At 50.5% G+C, this 8284-nt stretch overlaps 2 pseudogenes; one reads left to right on the top strand and one right to left on the bottom strand.

Moving 5' to 3' along the window:
* LOC149360922 (uncharacterized) lies at positions 1–1337 on the bottom strand (annotated as a pseudogene).
* A 5764-nt stretch (positions 1338–7101) lies between these two features.
* On the top strand, positions 7102–8021 carry LOC149360921 (uncharacterized; annotated as a pseudogene).
* Positions 8022–8284: the final 263 nt, after the last annotated feature.

Here is an 8284-nt window from a genome sequence, read left to right as displayed (position 1 = left end):
TTAGTTTTCCCAGCGGGGGCTTGGCGACCGTCTCTGCGCCATCCAGGAAGAGCTTTGGGGCTGTGGCGAAGGTCGGCGTGGTTATGGAGACCGAGACTGCCGCTGGGGAATTGTCGAAATGCGCTGCTGGCCCACGTAGTCCTCGATCTCCCGGGGTCGTTGACCCCTTGGTGGACGGGGCATGTCGATAGAAAACCCCTGCAGCCCAAGCTGTCGATACGGGCACTGGCGCTACAGATGAACGGGTCCCCGCAGTGAAAGCACAGACGCTGCCGATCTGGGGCACGCCACAGGTCCGTCTTCCGCTGGGGCGATCGTCGATTGTCGATGTAGTAGGTGTCGGGGTGTGCGGAAAAGAGCGAGCCTTGATTGGACGTAGGAAACTGCGCCGAAAAGGGCGCAGGACGTCGCAAGGCTTCAGCATACGTTGGCCGACGGCACTCCCTGGGTAAAGGCGGCGGGTCCACGGACGGGAACGAAGGCCTCAAAGCTTGAACCTCTTCGCGGACGAGGCTAGCGAGAGAGCCGGCCGTTGGCAGGGGAGCACCGAAAAGCGTCTGGAGCTCTTCGCGCACAACGGAGCGGATCAGGTCGCGGAGAAGATCAGGGTTAGCCCCGAAGCCAGGAAGCGGCTCTGTAAGTGAAGCGGCGAGTACCGGCCGGTCGTAGGTGGTAGACCGCCGCAGGAGCATCTTCTCCATCGTGACCGTTTCCGTGAGAAACTCAGCAACAGTCCCTGGTGGACTGCGCACTAGGCCAGCGAAAAGTTGCTCCTTAACGCCGCGCATGAGTTGGCGAACATTTTTATCTTCGGGCATGGCCGGGTCAGCTCGCCGGAAGAGCCGAGTCATATCCTCCACGTACATGCTTACAGTCTCGTTCGTCATCTGAATACGAGACTGCAAAGCCCGTTCAGCCCATTCTCGACGATCCGTGCTGGTGTAGGTCTCCAGCAGGCGTCGGCGGAACTCGTGCCATGATGTTAAGGCGTCTTCTCGGTTTTCGTACCAGGTACGTGCACCATCCTCGAGACTAAAGAAGACCTTTCGAAGCTTGGCGGCGTCGTCGCACTGGTTGAATGAGGCCACGTGTTCAAACTCGACAAGCCAGTCTTCTACGTCTTCGAGCTTACAGACGTGGAATGGTTTGGGCAGTTGCGGATTCTGCAAGGTGTAGAGGGGTGCAGCTTGCATGACAGGTCGGTGGGTGGGTGCTCTGGCAGACTCCAAAGGCCCGTGTTCGGGAGGTGTGCCTTGGTTTTTCCTGCTAGCACGGTGCACAGGGGTGTCCACCAGCGAAGGACTGGAGCCCAGGGTATCCGGAAGTGTATGAGACATATACAGGGATATTTACCCAGCGCCTACACCAAAATATGTAATGGAAGATAGGGCGACAGATCGCTACACAGTAGAATACGGCAGTCAGCCAGCGCGACACACTTCAACGTCTTCGAAGACACTTCAGCGCCACCTGAGAACACCAGGTGGCAATATACATCAGGCACAACTAACAAAAGAAAACATGATGACAATCACATGAACAGATATGAGCTACAACTGTTGAAGTTTGTGACCGCGGCGACATTATCTTGCGTCCAAAAACCTTTTTTCCTTCGCTGTTAAAGCCAACGAAGCACCGCTTACACATGCGTCTTCAACGCTTGCGATTTCGGCGGCTTCTAAAATTTCGCGGGTGAGCTGATTGCGATGTTTACTTATCACTCTCGTTTGGGAGACCTGCGGCATGCAATCATTACAATCCCTTCAGTGAATACCCAGGTGCCCTTTCACCGTTTAGAATACATAGTTATGATGATCCTTTAGGCGCTCATTTAGGCATCGTCCCAATTGTCCAACATATTGTTTGCCACAGGTTAGCAGCATTGAGTACACAACGCCTTCCTGACAGGGCACATATTGGTTTTTGTGTCTTATTGAGCAAAGTTGTGCAACGAACGGAGCATTATTATACAGTTTTATCTGAGCGTTTTTACGGCCAGCGGAGAGGAGCGGACGAGCGCAGACGCCACTGCGCATGCGCACGTCGCTGGGCCGGCCTAAAGTCCCTAGATCAGCTTTGCTAAGTAGCGACAAGTCCCTCCTCTCCTACCGCCCTTTCCCCTGCGGCTCGCGTCGTCCACCATGTTCTTCCTGACGCGCTCCGATGGCGCGGTTGTATGCACTGGAACGGCGGACCTTGCAGAGTCGCGGCTTTGCTGTAAGGGGCAGTGAAAAATGTAGTAAATGAGCTTGGTATGAGAAGAAGGGAAACGTGCCAGTAATGCGCTCCGAATGTGATTTTTGTTCAGTTTTGTCGGAGAAAGCGAGTGCGGCAAAACTGCAGTTGTGGTGCGGCGGCTAGTTCGCGAGAGAACACGGACATGCGTGCAACTTTATATATAGCATATTATTGCAAAGACTACCAACGGCGGTTTGTGGCGGTTTGCGGGGCAGTTTTGCTGGCCGGTGAGAGAATATTGACGGGACAGCAGTGCATTTGTTTCTTTATGCTAAGCTTCCTCAGAATTATGGGCTCGAATTGATCTTCAGTAAAATGGAGCTTTAAAGAAGGGTAGTCGTATTAGGAATATATATGAAGATGAAAAATACAAAAACCTAGCTGTGCAGGTGAACACACTGAAGTCCCTTCATGAATTTCTAGGACATACAGAAGCCGATGTCTGCGGGGTGCCGGTATGCACGAAATAATTACGGTGCTGCCTCGCGGATTACTTGTATGGTGGGAATAGAATGAAAGGAATATTATGGGCACTGGATGCTGAGACTGACCGTTGGTTTCGCACAGCAATAAAATTCCTTTGCGCCCGCGTCACAAACTTTTGGCACGTAGAGCACTTGTGCAGCAGACACTCCAATAAATCAGACATGCTATGCGCGAGTGTGAACACATGTAAATTCATCTAATTGGAGCGCGAGTTATGTACACACCGCCAATCTTTAATAGTACCGCGCGAGCGTCGACTGGACAACGCCTTATCATGGCGCGGAGCGCGAATCAAGCGAGAATAAGCGCATTTGTTTCAGATGCACTGGTTCTCGCTCGTTTTGCCGCTCAGCGCTGTCATCAGGCGCTGACAAGCCGGCTGGTCGACGGTCGCGCGGTACTATTAAAGAATTGGCAGGGCGTACCGCAGAACACTTCGCAAGAGGTTATGGTTTCAGGGCGCATTACTGAGCGAAAAGGTTTTGGCTACTTGATCTCAATGGACCAGCTGCAGTAAGTGCCGGAGTGGGGCCGTAGGCTGAAATACGCGCGCATACTTGCACTGACATGCATGTTTACGAAATGACAAAGGCGGACAGCAGCGCGTAATCAAACAATCGTCAAGCATAGTGCGAGCTGGGAGCTTTAGCAATTCTGACTCGCCAGCCAAAGTTTGCTACTAGAGCATCGAATCTCAACGATGGAAAACAGGAATTGAGCTTACATCGTATAACTTACTAGAATTCGTCAGCTTCAAATTTTTTCTCCCAATCCTGTGGAGCCACGCTTTCTGTCGCACAATATCGTTCTTCGCCAGCGGCACTGAAAACAACGCCAGACCTTTTCCAGACTGCTGCGGACACAAAAAAGAGCCCGATAAACTAAAGTGACTTCCAGCAAACAGCGACAAATATAAAGTCACCTCCACTGAATGTCCGTGGCCAGCACAACTATACTGTCACGTTGTAGTGACGGCAGTCCAGCGGTCAGGAAGACAGCAACAAAACTTGCAAACGAAGCTCTTTATTTGTGCTGACTTGCGCCCGCAAAACAACTGAATCACTCGGCGGCGCCGTAAGCAACAGACGTGCTCGTCAGTAGCCGAACTACGAAATGCCGGCCGCTCGCGGCATCGCTCAATTTAAAGCCGGCAAGGAAACTTCGAGACAACCAGGTCAGGATCATCTACAGTAATCTGGAAAAACGTAGATGCAGCTCTGCACGACTGCGATCAGTGGAGGTTAGTCCGGGCGCTTCTCGCGTCACGAAGAAACGTAGCGTGCAAGCGCCGTCAAATTATGCAGCCGGACGACTTAGGAAGAACATGGCGGAACGGAACTAGTTCCCAACCGGAAGTGGGCGCTGTCCAATAGTGTGCGTCGGCGGCGCCGCAAACGTTTTCGGTACTTTAGTAAATAGTTCCAGCGCATTATTAGCTGGCTTAATTCATAATCTTTTTACTCTAACTCGAATTGTGACTTATAGATGGAGCAGCAGCGCAATTTCTCTAGTCCGCTCGAGAAGACGGGCGATACGCCCGGCTAATACTCTTCTCGCGCGCGTCTCCGCTGGTGCATCCGCTCACCCGCTCCACCCCACTGGCCGTAAAAATGCTCATCTAAAACTGCTTATTAACCTTCTTGCAAATCTTCCCCAGCTTGCCATGGGCCGAAAAGAGAACTTCAACGCTAACTCGATTCCCTATATTTTTCATTTTGTGTCAGAGGCCGTGAATGCATGGAACCACTGTTACATTTTTTTTGAACGGTTGCAGATGTTGTCTCATTCTTATTCGCTTTGTGCGACTTTAAGCCTGAAAGAATTGATTCTGCTATTGCGACAGTTTTAGACATTTTTTTTAGAAATTTTACAAATTACAGAAGCCGCCGAAATTGCGAGTACTGAAGACGCATGTGTAAGTTATGCTTCGTTGGCTTTAACAGCGAAGGATGTAACGTTTTTGGGCGCAAGATATTGTTGCCGCTGTTGCAACATTCAACAGTTGTAGCTTGCATCTGTTCATGTGTTTGTCACCATGTTTTCTTTTGTTTGTTGTGCCTGATGTATATATATATTTGCGGACCAAACAATTAACCTCCAGTTTTATGTTAGCGCTCGTCTTTGTGTTCTTCCCACGTCCCCGTCTTTTTCGCGCTGTCTACCAACATGCTGTATGAGTTACGGCTTCAGCGGACGTCTCTACAATATGCCGGGACGGACGTTTTTCGAGCTTTCCTCCCCTTAATTTGGCTTTGGTGACCCTGGTTCATAATATCCTTGATGCTGAATGCCTCCTTGAAGTTATGTTTCTCTTTTCTCTTGTCCTAATATATTCTTTGTACTATACCAACGCCTACAATGCCGCCGAATTGGTAGACGTGTCTTCAACAGCTGCACCCGTACAAAACTCGAGGGTCTTATAAGTCGACCGCCGGAAGCTATCAGCTGCCAATATAAAACTAAGACTACCAGCACAGCACCTCACATATCGAAGCTGCGCTGATTCCGTTAGGAACTCGCCACATAAAGATGCACATTTGCGTGCCAAGCACAGGATCAACGATTCTTCCTGAGGAGATCGAATTATACTCGACAGCAACTTTTGATGTCAATGAAGAGAAAGCTAAAAGGGTGAAACGTCTGTAACTGTGCCATTTCGGAAGTAGTTAAGGGACAGGATGGCATCCTGCACGTTGTTCTCTGCTGGGTTGCTTCGATGCGTCGCTGGGGAAGCTGGCCCCATCTGGGGAAGTTTCCTGCAACTGGGCGTCCCTAAACAATTCGTTTATTTGAAGAAATAGTTCCTTTCGACGACTGTGCACTGATGAATGTGTGCAGTCACCTTATAAATATTACATAAGTAGGGACATTATCAACAAACCGTACTTTAAGCTAATTGCAACCGGGCGCTATATTGCACTGCGTTCGAAATAGGGCTTCCTTTGGGTTTGTAGCTTTGGCTGCATTGCCGAGACAGGCTGCCCCGGAGTTTTTAAAGAGTACATAAGGCGACAGATTTCTCTAAATGTGAGCGCCTCATGTTGTTGTATTGAAGTCTGGCAGATTTCCTGAAAGTCCGCAGCACCGCCGATATGTCGTACGCTGATGGCAGTAATTTTCCACCGAAGCACACAAAGCTTGAAAACAGGTATAAAAATATTAGGAAAAAAACGAAGGAATGGAGCAGCGTCTATAATAAGGGCGCTTATCCTCGGGAAGAATGCCGAGCAAGTCTTCGGCCATGATTTAGCGTACCGGTGACCGAAGGAAGAGACCATGGAGGGCCCCTACATTCTCACCGATTAAGGGCAACTGAAGCGGTTTTAGAATTTGGTGAATATAAGGTTGGCGAATGTACAAAATGTGCAGGTAAAGCCTGTGAAATCGTTTTGTTCTAGCACTTGAAATGGTGGCGTAATCGCCGAATAAAGTGGGCGTCGGCATTCAGCTTCTCAGAAGTGCACAGCGCCGGGCAGAGGCCCCGATAGTGACGTCACGTATGACGGCACCACGTTTCCAGAGCAGAAACGGTTATTCCATGGAATAAAACCGACGCCATCGAAGGTGAAGCTCAGGATGCATTGTTTGGCGCCATCTGAAGACGCACAGCAGCATGCAGGCGTAAACAGCGAACACCTAAAAATTCGGCAACAATGACGTCACTGAGGAGTCCAACGTAGTGAGAAGAAGCATCGTCGCGGTTTCAATCGACGATTATGTCGCCATTTTAAATGCTAGTACAAAAATACTTTGCATGCTTTATCTCGAAACTTGATAGATTCGAATTCTTGAATAACCTCTAATTCTCAAAAAAACGTTTCAGCTTCCCTTTATTAGGGAAATTCTGCAACATTGCAGGCTATGCAGAAGCATCTACATACAAGAACACAGGACACTGAGTAGGGAAGAAGACGGAATATTTAAACACTTACAAGTCAACACCTTCCCACATCTAATCACACTGTACAAAGTCCACCCTGCAAATTATGACAATATATGCAAATTTGCTACAAAAATTCACGGCGGAATATCCACGGTGAGCACAGCGGAAGCTCTAAATCCATGCGTCTCGCGATTCCGTTCTCGTTTTTTCTTCACGCTATGGGGGGCGCTGCGAGCCGTCAAGGAGAGTGGACGCGGTTCACGTCGGCTCCGCGAAACGGATGTCTTGCTGCCAAACTATCGATCTGCATCGCTCAACACTTGATGAAATTTATCCAGCAGGCTACCAGGCACTCGTAGACACCATTTTCATCCAGATGGGCCTGCCTTTGGCGATTTTACGGGGTTGTTTCTGTCGATCATGGTACCCCAGCTGCTAAGCCTAAGGCTTGGCGACGACGCCGGGCTGCTGACGCGGCACTAGGCGAGGCCACCATGAGTCTTGCACGGGGCTACTGCCCGGAAAGCATGCAAGTAGTGGGGCTACAGATTGCGAAGAAGCCAGCCTTCGGTGAAGCAACTTAATATGCTATTCGGAAGAAATTAGAAGAACAAGAGTGAGCGTCCGCGAAATGCGCGAGCTCGGAACGGCAGGAACGCTTGCGCGGTGGAGACGCTGCTAACGGCCACTATACCACTTAGGCGCCAAACAAATCGCTTCAATAGAAGCGTTGGAAACCAACGGTGATACCCAAGTTCGGCACTGAAGACTCTGTTTTCGTCGTAAAACCCATGGAAAGCTCAATTTGTCAATTTACAGTGGTACTAATCAGATAGGAGAAGCTATATATGCTGCTGCCGGCATCGAACGAAAATCACAGGCGCTTGAAATATGGCCAGCATGGGACCAGAACACAGTCACTGTTGGAATTTGAGACACAGCGCTTATTTGGCAAGTACTCGCGGTCGAGAGTCTGCGGACTGGCGGCCAATTGCAAACGGCGCATGTCTACCTCAAAATGCTTTAAAATACGTGCCGTGGAGTAATTCAAGTGGCTTCGAAAGTGTCAGAAGCAGATATTGCTCAAGCTGTTTACTCGTCAGGCAGTCCCGTGGTGGGTGTGAGGAAATTAGGAGAGTCGAACGCAGCGGTGATTACGTTCGACGGCCGTAAAGTGCCGTTCGACGTGTTTTACTGGGGGGAGGCTGTGCCCGTCCGTCTTTACCGGAAGACCATACCAGCTTGTAACCGCTGCGGAACAGTGGCACATAGAGCGGACGTTTGCCCTAATCCACAAGATAAACTCTGCTGCCGAGCCTGTGGAAACGTTATCGAAGAAGAGGGGCACGAGTGCCAGCCCCGATGCCTAGTCTATGGGTGCGCCCATCTCAAGAACTCCTCGGACTGCACCTAGAAATACAGGAATGGTGCCGGAGCCAAGCGGAAAACTTGGCGGAGAGAAATCCGGCCATGAGCGTCAATCCAGAGAGGACCGGAGGAATTCAGGGCCTGGACCGCAACCACGGAAGAAGCGGGCGGCGACTCCGTCGCCGGGTCCCGCTACGAGGATCGCAACGGGGGTGTCCCGCCAGGGGCCTGAAGGAAGCGGTCGTCCAGGTGACAAGAAGTTTGGAGGAGCCGGGTCGGATAAAACCATGGGTAGCAAGGTGAGCTGGG

The sequence above is a fragment of the Amblyomma mixtum genome, chromosome 2, assembly GCF_055824585.1.
Source record: "Amblyomma mixtum isolate Tamu chromosome 2, ASM5582458v1, whole genome shotgun sequence".
Classification (NCBI taxonomy): domain Eukaryota; kingdom Metazoa; phylum Arthropoda; class Arachnida; order Ixodida; family Ixodidae; genus Amblyomma; species Amblyomma mixtum.
The sequence above is the reverse complement of the archived record's forward strand: the minus strand, read 5'-3'. Positions and strand labels throughout refer to the sequence as shown.